Raw genomic sequence first — 15,459 nt, forward strand, 5'->3', positions numbered from 1 at the left:
AACTGGGACTTGGACAGACTATTTGCTTTCATCTATGATCACACAGCTAGTGAAAGTTGACGCACAAGTAGTTGCATTTTGGACTCAAAGTTCAAAAAATTTTTCTTCTTTTTTTAGGTGGAAATATGATTTTCTTTTGTCATGAAGTAGATTTAAATTGATTAAAATATGCAAGGATTGAAAAACCAGAATGTGGTGTACAAATTTAATGCAAAATACACAGATTGTCTTCAAAAGTATTTTTTCTCTCTATGTGCTGTCTTTACATGTGAAGAATATCTCTGTGGGTTCCGTTGTTCTGGGGTCATGCTTTCTTTTTTCTGTAGGAATTTTGAGGTGAAGCTCTATTGTTTTATGCCATTGATATTTAGTATGGAAAAATAATATATCAGTCTGTCAGTCTGAATTTTTTTTACCTTATGTTTCACTTCTGGCTGGTGTCTGAAATTTTCTTTTTTTATCCTGGAAATTCAGTTAGTTCCTCAAGATAAGCAATGGGTTTGAGAATTTTGCATCAAAACTTCCTAGAATAAGATGTGCCCTTTCATTCCCCAGAGTCAAAAACATTAATTGGAGAATTTTTTCAGCCATATTTGTTTGTTTTCTTGAATATATTGGGAATCTCTTTTATCTTCTCATTTTTGTATGATAACTAACATTCGTGATGCTCTGACAGCATATAAGGCTCTATGTAAAATTCCACGTACCCACTATCTCAGGTCGTACCTGGAACCAACCTAAGAGGTAGATTTATCATCATTCCTTCTTTGTGGATGAAGCTCTTGAGACATAAGAGGGTTAGAGGTAACTTGTTCGGGGATACTTGGCTGGTAAGTAGTAGATAGATGGTTTGATCCCAGTCTGCCTTTTATGTCCATAAAACATTATGTACTGTATCATTCTGCCTCTTATTATCTTTACTATACTATGTTTTAATTTTTTTCTTCAACTTGTGGAAAGTTGTAGCTCTCTTCTTGATTAATGTGAGTTGATTTTATTTTAAATTTATTGCTTCCAATGTGGCTTTCACTCTATATCTGTTTTATATTTCTCTTCAGCTTCCTGAACTCTGCCATCAAACATTGCCTATCCTTCTCTTACTTTATTTATTGTTTGATTTTTTCTTCAGATAAGTGACCTCTTTAATACCTTAGTGGCCACATGAAACATTTTGCATGAACCATTTCTCTACTTTCTGTTTAATTCCATTCTCATACAAGGTAGCTGCCTTGTGTTAATTTCTTTTACTCTTCCCATTTTCTCCATTATGTACATACATAAGTTTTATGCTATAACTTGTTAGGCTATTGCTTATTTTAAGGGGCATTTCTATTTGAGTCAACTCTTTTTAAAAGAATGCTGTGGTGAATAAAGTAGAGACAATCTATAATTTTAATTTGAACCCATATACTTTAATATTTTCCGTGAAATATACATTTCATGAAATATACATATCCAAGTATATTCCCAAGGCGTACAAAGAGCCAGCATTTTGTTGTTGTTCAGGATGAAGACCTTTAAGTTCCAGGTTAAATGTCATATTCTTCGCACCATGCAAAACTGCTGTATATATCTGCCACATTGTCTCTGTGTATTTCTAGAATAATAAACCTGCACGCCCATTCAACAGGTGGCGATGCTGATAAGGGCATGGTTGGGATGTGTAGGAAGAAATTGTGCAAACATATCAAAGTCAAGTGGCATCGCTGTGATGGAATTCACAATGGCATCTGCAATGCATAAAAAGCCAGTCGTTGGATAGGAAGACAGGTAGGGGAAGTTTGGAGGAATAGGAATTAATACCAGTGCTATGCATCTTTCTGAACCCCATGTGGCTAGAAGTTAGTTAGCTATGAAAGACCTGGTCGGGCTAACAGAAGCAAGAAAATATTTGCCTGCTTACCATTTACCATAGTTTTAGTAAGTACACAAATATAGAGTGGGAAGGAATATTGCTGTGGTAGGAATAAGAAAGAGTAAAAAGACATATCTCAGAGTGTCAAATATTGAGGTTTCTTTGTTTGTTTGCTTGTTTGTTTTGGTTTCACCTTCTTACCCAGGTCAAATCCGAAAGGTTCTGTACTCCTGTGTGTGGAAAGTAACTAACTTTGTTATTCTATTTGAGTGTTCACATCACCCACAACAGATTATTCATTCACAGTAATAGTTGACCTCTTATGAAAAGAAGACAGCTGGTGTCTATGTTTCTGATGAGGATAAAAGGCAGAGGGGTACACAGTAATCATGGGTTATTAAATATTCACAGTTTTAGAGATTCCTGCAGTCATTGCACATTTAGAAACAATTAAAATAAAACGATTGTCACCTTGGAGTCCCAGTGGTCTGTCATTGCAGCCGGCTATCTTAGCATCAAATGTAGCCTCTAACAGCTGCTTCTCAAGAATCGTAAAAGAAAAAAAGACACGCAATAGACACTCTTTATGACTTTTCAATGACATTTCAGGGTTTTTCACTTACTGGGTAATATTTTGTCACTCGAATATGTAATTATTTGCAAATAACATCTGATGAATATATCTCACTTTTACTGTAGAATCATAATAAATACACCTTTGAGAGGAATATTTCATTTGGTATTTTCATATAAGAAGTACTCCAGGGTAAAAAGCTATGAAATTCCTTTGTTCCCTGGTGTTTTTTTTTTCCTTGATGCTGTTAATTCTTAGTTTTTATTGAGAGTCTGTTTTCCTTATAGCACGTAATTAGCATGTTTAAAAGCTTTGCACCTCTTAGACAACATCGGATTAAAGGACATAAATAAACATAGGTTGAGGAGCACAGGTGTTTTTCTGATTCAATTAGTGCTTCTTTATTCTAAACTCTTCCTCGACTTGCAGACTCTTTCTTAATTCAAAAGATGAAAATAAGCAGTCATTTGGCTATTAGAGGAGCCCGTGGAGGGCTCATTAGCTGGGTTGTAATTGGGTTCTTTCCCAAATCTGTCACTCAGGATTGAAGGTGAATCTGACGCCAGCAGCAAATGAGTGCGCAGAGGGCTGTGAAGTGGAATGACTGAAAGCACTTCAGAGAAATAGGGGGAAAGAGATGAATTCAGGACAAATGAAATGCACTTTTAATGTGGGCAAGAGGTAGGAGGTATAATAGAGGCCTTGGGGAGCTAGTGTTTAGAAAGACTGATTTTGTTAGACTCTTCTGAGCTTTCGCTTTATTTTCATTATCAGAAAAAGCAATTGTTTAAACTAGTGATGCTCCAGGAAATGCTTTACTATGACACAAACACCAAGAAGCTCTGTGCTTGCCTGCGTCCTTACAGGTAGCTGGCTGCACCTTGATTGTTTTATGATTCCCTTCCCCATGACCCCTGGCGTTCCTGGCAGCAGGGTTTGTTTCTCTATAGCTGCCTTGCACAACATTTAGCCCAAAGTGCTAGATTCCTGTTTATTGAATCAATCAGCTGATCAACCAATTGGAGAATGAAGGAATGAATGCACGGCCATGGCCTTTGCCTCTGCTTGGCCTCTCTTTCCCTTTGGCATTCCTTAATTCTTCTCCTTGCTTGGCTAAATCTTATTAACACTTCACGGCCCAACTCAAAGGTTAACTTCACTGTGACGCTTTTTCCAACCTTCTCCCACCCAGGCAGAGATAACCACTTATTCTCACATCATCAAAACACACAAATAACATCCAGTATGTGCGTCTATTATAATACTAATTGTGGTGCGATAGAATGGCACACATGTGTCTATTCCTCAGGCAGATTATGGGATCACTGGAGTATGGGACTGAGTATTAACTATCTTTAGGAGCTTCTCTGTATTCTTCCTAACCTTTAGAATGGAGATTGGCACATGGGCATTTGTTAAGTGAATGACTGGACCCTTGTTTAGGAATGACACCATTTCAATCAGGGTTGTCACAAAATTTCTTAAGTCCAGTGTTGCTTTCCTCTTAAGATGGCTTTATTAATTTCTGTAGGATCAGTCTTCTAGTCCTAGAAGCCAACAAAAACAAAACACTTCTGGATAAATTATAATAGTACATTGAGATGATGAAGCAATAAAGCTATGATAAAAAAACTATAAGAAAGATAAAAATAAGAAAAATATCTCTCAGGTCAAGAAACATAATGGAGACTCTTCTTTGTAGGTAGGTGCTGAATCATCAGACAACCGGCCATGGGACAGTAGACAGGAGATGCAGCTCAGAGTTCAACAACTCTGCAGGAGTCAGAGAACTAAGCACCCGCTGGACTCAAGAGGAGGATGGAAAAGCAGAGGTGGAAGTACTGAATTTATAAAAATTTATAACATTATAATACAATTATATATCCATTACATAGAACTTATATATTATTTGTAAGTTATATTGCATATGTAAAACAATAAAGGAATCAAATGAGCATCATTCCTTTTTACATAATCTGAGTAAAATGATAGCACATCCTTTTACTTTTCCCAGAAGATGGGAATAAAATCCAGACCATGATATGACCTTATATGTGTTAAAACTTAAGAACAGTCACTAAAGTAATAAAAATTCAAACCACAGCTTCCAAACCAGTAGAGTATATAATAAGAAGACAAAGAATTGGCCTCACCAAAACCAATATTTGTCTGAAGGAGAATATAGAATGCTACATGAAGAATATCAATAGAGTTCTTGTCTCTCTTGGTTCACTTTTTACCCCTGATCCAACCCATCAGCATTCATAACCATTCTGCCTACCTCCTTTCATCCCATTGCTGAAGGAGGGACGTTTGTCCTAAATAGTTCAGCCAGCCAAATGCATAGCACCTGACACTGGACAGATGAGATGGACAGTGGTTTATTTGTCATATGTACTCACAGGATGGGGGAGGAGGACACTAGATGCCAGGTGGGGCCACATGGAGCAGCACTTGGGACTTTGGGAGGCAGGCTTTATAGTGGCAAGAGGGTCAAGTAATTCTTAGTACCTGAAGGAGGATGTGATTGATTTATTGAATAATTTCTCACACTGGTGGGGAGGTGATACCCATTAGGTGGAGGCCTGGATTGTGTGCAGCTGGTCCAGTGTACCTCCTGGGGAGCCTTTCCTGTGGGGTGGGGGGCACATCTGGAGAGAGCAGGAAGACCCATGTCTAGAACTTTTGGGCCCTATGAGGCTTAATGATGTCAAGCAGTGCATGGAATTTCATTCAGCCTTCATAATACAATGACCCATGTGGTTTGTTTTGTTTTGTTTTTTTCTTTTCAATATTGACCAGCTGTGGCTCCTAATCTAGACAGCAACTAACATTACATGGCGGAGCTTTCTTCCCCTCTATTTCTCTCCCCATCATGAGTTCCGTTCCCTATGAGTAAGTAAATTTATTTCAATAGTTATAAATCAGACCCCTTCTAATGCTAAGATTAAAGTTAGAAAGAATACAAAGTAGGTTATAAAAATGAATGCTTAAATACAACCAAGAAGGAAGAATAAACACTTCTTGAAAAAGAGGAGAAGAATAAGATGCAAAGAATTTGGGATGAGACATTTGGTACAGTTTAGCATAATTTTGGAGTTTAATGTTTCTGGCTATCTGGGGAAAAAATGAAAAAGAACAACCAACACAACCACAACCAGAACAATAATAAATGGATTCGCAACTTTCTATTATCTGAAAAACGGGAGAAAACTACTTCTTTAACACAAGAATGAATTGACAGTAGGTATTGAGTAACATAAAACAGTATGCTACTATTGGTTTACCAAAGTTAAAAGGACATGTATTTTTCAAATGATCTTTTCCTATAGCAGTTCTTCCTAGAATGGAATTTATACATTTTAAGAACAATTATGGACCAGACACTGTGCTTTGAACTTTAGGTATATAATTTTACCTAATCTTCACCACAATGCTAGTGAATTTTATACTATTTTTGAAATTTTATAGTTGAATTAATAAAGGCATACAGAGGTTAAGTTAAATTCCCAAGGTAAGAGACCTTGACAGGTTGAAGTCAGGATTCAAGCCAGGATTACTTGCTCTTCAAAGCATAGGGTTTAACATTAAATAATAAGCAGTGAAGTCATTTCTATTCAGAATGTAGGTAATGGCTTCCAGACATGCTACTCCCATAATGTTTAGTACCTAGACATGTATGATTAGAGCTTAAAAATTCATAGAAATGAGTTGTTAAATCCTTTTTACTATTTCGCATACAAGGGACCTTAAGCAGGCATTGAGTGAGTTTAAAATATCACTATGACCTATACGATGAGCAAGTGAAGTTTGCACATACCTTACCCCCTTCCCCTGAATTACCATTAATAAAATGAGATCCCTGAGCTTTTATCACTGGTTTGTTATCAGAACATGAATAACAGGGACCAGATATATCTGGTATATATTACCAGGAAGCCTACTTTCTCTCAGCTTGGTTTGGAATTCTAGAAAGGTACGGCAAATATTTCTTTGCAAATGCTTAAAGTCTTTCCAATGGTTGAACAAATTACTTCCTAAAATTTTAAATGGTATTACCTAAGTCTAAAGCAATTTAATTGAATAAACTTATAGTAAGGTGGGAATGAATTATACTTTGCTTAATATGACATCCCCCTTGTGTTTATCTACTTTCTAAAGCAGTGTTTAATAAACCACATGAAGCATCACCAAGCCAGAAGTGGAGTGCTTGCATTGCAGGGCAGACAACAGAATCTTCAATTTGTAGCATCGGGCCTGCTTGGAATTAAAACTGTAGCAATATTTTGTGCTGTTACAAACCAAAAATTCTCTGCTTCAAGGACACAGGGCTGAATTGCCCAATTTTGTGGGTAGCTGAGAAATCACTATTTGTAAATGACTACTAAATATTATTCTAAAAATGAAAGCTAATAGTGATCTGGTCTTGTTAAAATGTCTTCAGAATATCAATTTCCTGCAAGAAAAAGAGATGAATGTTTAGCTAGCCCCTGGAAGCTGACAAACGATCTACTGTCTAGCAAAATTCAACAATCAGATCTTCCATAATCCCAGAGTAAGGATGCAGGCCATTGTCTCCTCCTCTTTTCATGATGACTAAGTAGAAATTTTGCAGCAATCTCAAAAAAAAAAAAAAAAAGCAAAAGTATGTAAATGTGGAAATATGTAAAGGTGCCAGAAGCTAAGAGATCTGCAGGGCAGGGGGGGGTGGGGGAGGGTGGGAAGAGAGGGAAGGAGGATAAACTCAGAGCTTTATTTGGTTCAATCCAAAAGGATTTAAGGTCTATCTAAGCTTTGTTTTCTGGTCTTCCACATTTTTTTTTCTTCCACTCTTCCTCTTTCTCTCTTGGGTATAGGCCTCATTAAGTACTTGAGAAGGGGGCCGTGTTTGATACAGACAGGAAGTGGTGTCTTAAGGATGATTCTGAGGTCTTTTTCAAGAGGGAGTATGATACAGAAGACTTTAATTTAGTTGCATGTCTCAGTTACCTAGGGCAGAAAAAAGTAGTAAAAATCAGAAATAAGGTGTGTGTAACTGACTAGATTTTCATTGTGTCTTGTCTCCTGGGGAACTCAGTACAGTGACTGGTGTGCAGAATGATAAGAAATGGCATCTAAAATGACCTTTACGTCTGCTTCCGACCTGCAGAGTGGGAGTCTGTGGAAAAGACATCAGATTGCCCTACTACACAATTTTGCATACAATTTTTAGTCTCAGATGTATAAGTTTTCATTTTCCATGTTACCTTTCAAGGCAACTAAAACCTCTTGTTCAAACCTGTCGAAAGCGTTTTGGATCTGGGCTGTGGGGTACGGCATATGACCCAACAATCATAACTGCACACTGGAGGTGAATCTGACAATGTGTCACTGTGTAATGTCCTCAATCAAGCCATTAGCGAAGAAAGAAAAAAATTGAACAGGATAGGTAAAGAGCAGGTAACTATGAAATATAGCCCTTCCATCTTCTTATTCACAGTTATTATTTTTTGGCCATATGATTTCAGACTCGGGATTAATTTACAGAGTTCTATTAGACTAATTTACAGAAAGTACGTAGACAGGCATATAGCATATTATAATATTAAGAAATTGAGATTTCTTTCCATGAGCATGTCATTTGGTTCACATTATTGAAAGTCTCCTTATACTTTTCAATAAACTTTATAGTTGTATATTTTTTTTTATAAATGTATTTATTTATTTATTTACTTATTTTACTGGCTGTGTTGGGTCTTCGTTGCTGCACACGGGCTTTCTCTAGTTACGGCGAGCGAGGGCTACTCTTCATTGTGGTGCGTGGGCTTCTCATTGCGGTGGTCTCTCGTTGCAGAGCACGGGCTCTAGGAGCGTGGGCTTCAGTAGTTGCGGCACATGGGCTCAATAGTTGTGGCTCACGGGCTCTAGAGTGCAGGCTCAGTAGTTGTGGTGCATGGGCTTAGTTGCTCTGCGGCATGCGGTACCTTCCTGGGGCAGGGATTGAACCCGTGTTCCATGCATTGGCAGGTGGATTCTTACCCGCTGCGCCACCTAGGAAGTCCCTATAGTGAATAATTTTTATTAGAAATGCACTTAATCAATAGGTTAATTTATGGAAAACAGACATGTTTAAATACCAGGACTTCTTATCCAAGAATACGGACAATTTTAAACTTAGAGAAACATTGTGTACTTTGTTAAATGTAATATTAGGCACCCTATATTTTTGTTACTATTAAATAATCTATTATTTCAGATATTTTCTCATTTTTATTTGAGGCATATAGATTTTCGATCAACGCTTGTTGATAGACCTAGTGTCCTGCAACCTTGCTAAACTCTGCTATAAATTATAATAATTTAATAATATATAGGGAGGACATGTTAGAGTTTTGTATGTATATCAAGAAATCTAGTAATAAACCTCTAGTTTTCCAATTCATCTTTAGTTTTCTAAATGTTTCTTTTGAACACTTTTGAATGCCTTTTTGCCATCTGTTGAAATGTTCAATTTGCTTATTTTCCTTTAATCTGTTCATTTGTGAGTTACCTTAGTTCATTTTCTTCAATGATGGGAAAACACCCTTGCATTCCTGCAATAAGTACCTCTTAATCTTTGTTTTGTTTGCTTTATACTTTGCTTAGTCCTTTCAATGTGGATAATTCCCACTAATGTCAGCAAATTTTTTTGTTATTGACGACAGAATACTTCTCTTTGCATTTATTTCAAGCCAAATAGTTTCCTTCCAGTTTTGCTTACATTTGGTATCTGTATCAAGCTCTGTTTTAAATATTTCATTTTATTTTTTATTGAAGTATATTTGATTTACAACATTGTGTTACTTTCTGATGTACAGCAAAGTGATTCAGATATAGATATAGACAGATATAGATATATTCTTTTTAATATTCTCTTCCATTATGGTTTATTACAGGATATTGAATATAGTTCCCTGTGCTCTACAATAGGACCTTGTTGTTTATCCATTCTAAATAGTATAATAGTTTGCATCTGCTAATCCCAAACTCCCAATTCATTCCTCCCCCACACCTCCTCCTCCTTTGCAACCACAGATCTATTCTCTGTGTCTGTGAGTCTGTTTCAGTCTCATAAATAAATTCATTTGTGTCATATTTTAGATTCCACATAAGTGATATCATATGGTATTTGTCCTTCTCTTTCTGACTTACTTCACTTAGTATGATAATCTCTAGGTCCATCCATGTTGCCGCAAATGGCATTATTTCATTCTTTTATATTCACCAGGCTATCACATACATACTTGATGTGTGTTTCTGGCAAGTGCCTGGCGCTATCCATTACATCATGCAGCAATGTGATCAGTTGTAATATGGTACAGTGCTCTATGCATGTCTGCTTGCTTTGTATACAGTATTCTTTTCACATGTCACTTTTCTCATTTCCTTTACTTCCTTTTCCAAAATTTGTTTTTACACATTCTTATATTTTTTGTTCTCAAAATAAGGCAAAAATAAGGACTAACTATAAAACATTTAGAAATGTTAAGAAGAATCCGTGTGAATGGGCTCACAATAAGGACAAAACTCCCAGTCCATCTTAGCCCCAAGGGTATCTAATGTACATCTTATTTATTGAAAAATGAGAGGCTTTTAAAAACATCTAAACATCATTCTGTAATGCTAACAATTGTGTTTGGAATGTAACTCAAGGATATTAGGACACATGGTTTTGTTTAAGACGTATTAAGCTTGGACATTGCAGAGGTAAACCTCCTTTTATTGTGCTTTGCTTTACTGAATGTCCCAGGTACCACATTTTCACAAATGGAAGGTTTGTGGCAACGCTTTATCAGGCAAGTCCATCAGCACGATTTTTCCAGCAGCATTTGCTCATTTCATGTTTCTGTGTCACATTTTGAAAATTCTCACAATATTTCAAACTCTTTTCTTAGTGTTATATTTGTTATGGTGATCTGTGATTAGTGATGTTAGTATTGTAATTGTCTGGGGGCAGTACAAATTGTGCCCATAAGAGACAATGAAATTAATGGATAAACGTGTGTGCTCTGACTGCACCACTGACCAGTTCCCCCACCTCTCCTCATCTCCTTTGGCCACCCTATTCTCTGAGACACAGTAATATTGAAATCAGGCCAGTTAATAACCCTACAATGGCCTCTAAGTGTTCAAGTGATAGGAAGAGTCACACATCTCTGAGCCTAAAGCTAGGCCTCTTGAGCCAGTTGGCCAAGCTGTGAATGCAAAGAAAAAGTTCTTGAAGGAAATTAAAAGTGACACTCCAGTGAACACACAAATGATAAGAAAGCAAAACAACTTTATTGCTGATATGAGAAAGTTTTAGTGGTCTGGGTAGAAGATCAAAGCAGCCACAACATTCCCTTAAGCCAGAGCCTAACCCAGAGCAAGGCTCTAACTCTCCTCAATTCCATGACGTCTGAGAGAGGCAACAAAGCTCCAGAAGAGAAGTTTGAAGCTGGCAGAGATTGGTGCGTGAAGATTAAGGAGAGACACCATCTCTATAAAAGAGCAGGTGAAGCAGCAACCACTGATGTAGGAGCTGCAGCAAGTTATCCAGAAGATCTAGCTGATTATTAATAAATATGGTTACACTAAGCAACAGAACTTCAGTGTAGATCAGATGCCTTATATCGGAAGAAGATGCCATCCAGGACTTTCCTAGCTAAAAAGGAGAAGTCATTTTCTGGCTTCAAAGGACAGGTTGACTTATTGAGCGTTAATGCAACTGGTGACTTGAAGCTAATGCTCATTTACCATTTTTATAACCCAAGGGCCTTAAGAATGATACTAAAACTACTCTGCCTGTATTCTAAAAATGGAACAACAAAGCCTGGACGACAGCACACCTGTTTACAACGTGGTTTACTGAATATTTTAACCCTACTGTCAAGACCTACCACTCAGAAAAAAGACACTCCTTTCAAAATATTATGGCTCATTGACAATGCACCTGGTCACCCAAGAGCTTTGAGGAAGATGTACAAGATTAATGTTGTTTTCATGCCTGCTATCACAACATCCATTCTGCAGCCCATGGATCAAGGAGTCATTTTGACTTTCAAGTCCTATTATTTAAGAAATACATTTCATAAGGCTGTAGCTGTCATAGACTCCTCTGATGGATCTGGGCAAAGTCAATTCAAAACCTTCTGGAAAGGATTCATTATTCCAGATACCAATAAGAATGTTTGTGATCCATGGGAAGAGGCCAAAATATCAACATTAGCAGGAGTTAGGAAGAAATTGATTCCAACACTTATGGATGACTTGGGGGATTCAAGATTTCAGGAGGAAGTAACTGCAGATGTGGTGGAAATAACAAGAGAACTAGAATTCTATGTGGAGCCTGAAGATGTGACAGAATTGCTGCACCTTATGATAAAACTTGAGCAGATGAAAAGTTGCTTCTTATGGATGTGCAGTGAAAGTGGTGTCTTGAGATGGAAACTACTCTTAGTGAAGATGCTATTGAAACGACAACAAAGGATTAGAATATTACATAAACTTAGCTGACAAAGTAGCAGGGTTTGAGAGCACTGACTCTAATTTCAAAAGAAGTTCTACTGTGGGTAAAATGCTATCAAACAGCATTACAATGCTGCAGAGAAGTCGTTCATGAAAGAAAGTGTCAATCAATGTGGCAAACTTCACTGTTGTAGTACTTTAAGAAATTTCCACAGCACCCGCACCCCCAACCTTCAGCAACTACCCACCCTGATCACTCAGTAGCCATCAACGTTGAGGCAAGACTCTCCACCAGAGAAAAGATTAGGCTCAGACAATAGTTAGCAATTTTTAGCAAAAAAAGTATTTTAAATTAAGGTAAGTACATTGTTTCTTTTTAGTCAAAATGCTATTGCACACTTAATAGACTACAGTACAGTGTAAATATAACTTTTATATGCACTGGGATACCAAAAAATTTATGAGTCTCTTTCTTGAGCTATTTGCTTTATTGCTTGGCCTGGAACTGAACCAACAATATCTTCGAGGTATGCCTGTGTTTTATATTCCCTGTGTAAACATAAACCATGAAGCATTGTGCTGGAAAATGGGAATTCTGTGAAATTTGGGGATTGAAAAACCATAGACATTCTATTGAGAAAATGTTATATGGGGATGAATATAATAGATTATACCTCTATTATGTTTAGTTGATTACCTCCATGTTTACAAGACAGCATGGTCTCTAAATTTCCTTATAATATGGTCCATGTCTAGTCTTATTAAAATTCTTATGAATGTCACAAAATAATTTGTAGACTTGTTTTTTGTACATTACTCTTTTCATTTTACTCCTTTTAAACAATGTTTTCTGTGAGAGTGGGATTAGTTTACTCTTAATGTTGGAAGAGCTAACGTGAAAACTTCTGAAATTTGTCTCTTCTTTGTGGTAAGATAATTATTAACAGATCAATTCTTTTCAAAGAGTGTAGGAATATTCAAGTTTTTTCATCTATTCTTGTAAGGTCAATTTTCATCTCTCACTTCTTTTAGGCTTTTTTATCTCTTCTAATACTTGCCAACAATAAGTTGTTTATAATATTCTCTAATCCTTTTAAACTCTCCAGCAACTATATTTATAGTCCTTTTTAATTCCTGATATGGTTTATTCATGACTTTTCCTTTTTATTCTTAATCAATTTTATTAGCTTTATAAAGTTTTTAGGTCATTCAAAGAACCAGCATTTGGTTTATTTATTATCTCTATTGTTTTCTAGTTTAATAGTTTGCTATTAAACTGTTTATGTCTTTACTGCAATTATTTTTTATTTAATGCATATGTGAATTTTCTAAGTTCTCAAAGTAGATGCTTAATCAATTATTTTTCAGCCTTTTTTATTGTCAGTTGTAAACATTTAAGGATGCTAATTTCCCAAGTACTAGGTTGGCTTCTTTCCTTACATTTTGACCTATTATAACCTTATTTTGGTTCAGTTCTAAATATTTTTTAATTTCATGAATCATTTCTTCTAAATTATTTAGAATTTGTTTTTAAATTTCCAAATGCATCGATATTTTTAACTGCTCTTTAAATATTTATCACAGCTTAATTGCCTTTCATTAGGAGAACCTATTCTGTACAATGCAAAGCTTTTGGAAATTGAGAGGGTGTACTTCCAAACAGCCATGTCCATGGAATGTATTTCTTTTGCTGTAGTGTAAGGGATGTGGAGCCAGACAGACCTGGGTTCAAATTTCAACTTAACCAACTGTGTTCTTTAAGCAACTGATGTTACCTCTTTGAGTTTGTATCAGTTATCCATTTCCCCAATAGTGCTGTATAACGAACCACCACGACACTTCAGCTGCAAGAAAAAAACAAATAAACAAACAAACAAACAAACAACAACAAAAAAAACCCCAACATTTATTTTTCTCATGAGTTTATGAGCTTTTAACATGACTGTTCTGGACTTGGCTAATACAGGCGGTGCTTGTTCCTAAGCGCGTAGTCATCTACATGTTGTCTGCCCAGCTCTGATGATCTTGTCTGAGTTTGCTCACAGTCTGAGCTAGTACGTTTCTTACTGCAAATGTGGCTTTTGTTAGGTACAGAATTCTTTTGATTAATAATTTATTTTGGTGATATATGTTTTTCTAAGATTGTATGTGTAATCTACATTTTCATTAATATTTTCCTACTTAATTTGTTCTTAGTATTTCTTAGTTTTTGCACATTTTTCTGTATACCTGTAGCTGTATCCTTTCTCTTATTTTCCATATTATTTGGCTTTGCTTTCTCTATGCTGTATTCTTGATTACTGTTGCTAGATTCATGTCTATTTTATTAGCCTCTTTGAAGGAGCAGCTTTTGTCATTGTTGATACTTTTTATTTTCATGTAGTTAGCTCTTTATTCTATTATTCAGATTTACTCTAATGATTTTTGTCTTATTCTTTTTGTATGAAACCAAGACAATAACTTACCATTGTTCTTCCTCCAAAGTATATTTTCTTAAGACTGTCCATTATGATAGATAGATCAATAGATAGATAGAGATATATTATTTTAAATACTTTATATATATATATAATTTGATGTATTATGTTTGGGGAACATGATCTGGATCATATTGGCTCTCCTTTATATACTGATAAATATTTTTACTGCATATAGTCACTTAAAATGTATCTCATCTGCTTGAAAATTATTTGTAAATGAATATGAGGACAAGCCATAATATTTGCAAATTGATCCCAGTCCATTTGGCTATTCACAATTATTTGTTTCTTTTCAGTAAATATTATTACTCTAGGTCTCTTCCCTAAAACTTCTTACTAGGTTACAATGAAAGCAATTCTTAACCTGATTTCTACCACCTATCTATACATTCTTACTCACAAAATTTATTTTCTTGTTACTTGTTCTGTAAACTCCATGAAGGTCTGGTTCTGTTACATTTAAAACGCACCTGTAACTCTTTGCATGAAAGGTTCTCTCAAAGCAAATATGGTAATCTTTCAGTACCATAATTTAGTTACCCTTAGTTGGATTCAGGCAACAAAAATTCTCTGAGTCAGTGTCCAGATTAACGACTGCTTTAGAGTCAAGCCTCACATGCTGCTCTCAAGTGTATGGCCTAATGTATACACGTAGTTCTTTTGTCCTATTCATACAAAATTGAGAACTCGTGTTCATCATTATTATTATCATTTGCCAATATCTATGTCCTGAAGCCACCCATTTTACCAATAAAAAGACATTTTTATTTCTTTTATTAAGCCTCCAGTATTGTTCAGAGCTAAAGGTAACTGAAGCTCTTGTAGCAGCTGCCTCAAGGTTATTGGCTTCTACTTGGAAGCTTTCAAATACTAACTCATTATCCCTGGGGTAATGTTTTAGGGAACTAAGTCCAAAATTCAAATTGACAAACAAAAGCATACGCTCCCCACTATCAATGCTGAACTGTTAAAAATTAAATTACAAATCAACAGGAGTTCTATATAAGTAACAACAAAAAAATCACTCCTAAACACATCACTCAAAAACAATAGCTAATGTTAATTTATGACAGTAGGCTGTAACT

The sequence above is a fragment of the Hippopotamus amphibius genome, chromosome 7 (genome assembly GCF_030028045.1).
Source record: "Hippopotamus amphibius kiboko isolate mHipAmp2 chromosome 7, mHipAmp2.hap2, whole genome shotgun sequence".
NCBI classification, from domain to species: Eukaryota; Metazoa; Chordata; class Mammalia; order Artiodactyla; family Hippopotamidae; genus Hippopotamus; species Hippopotamus amphibius.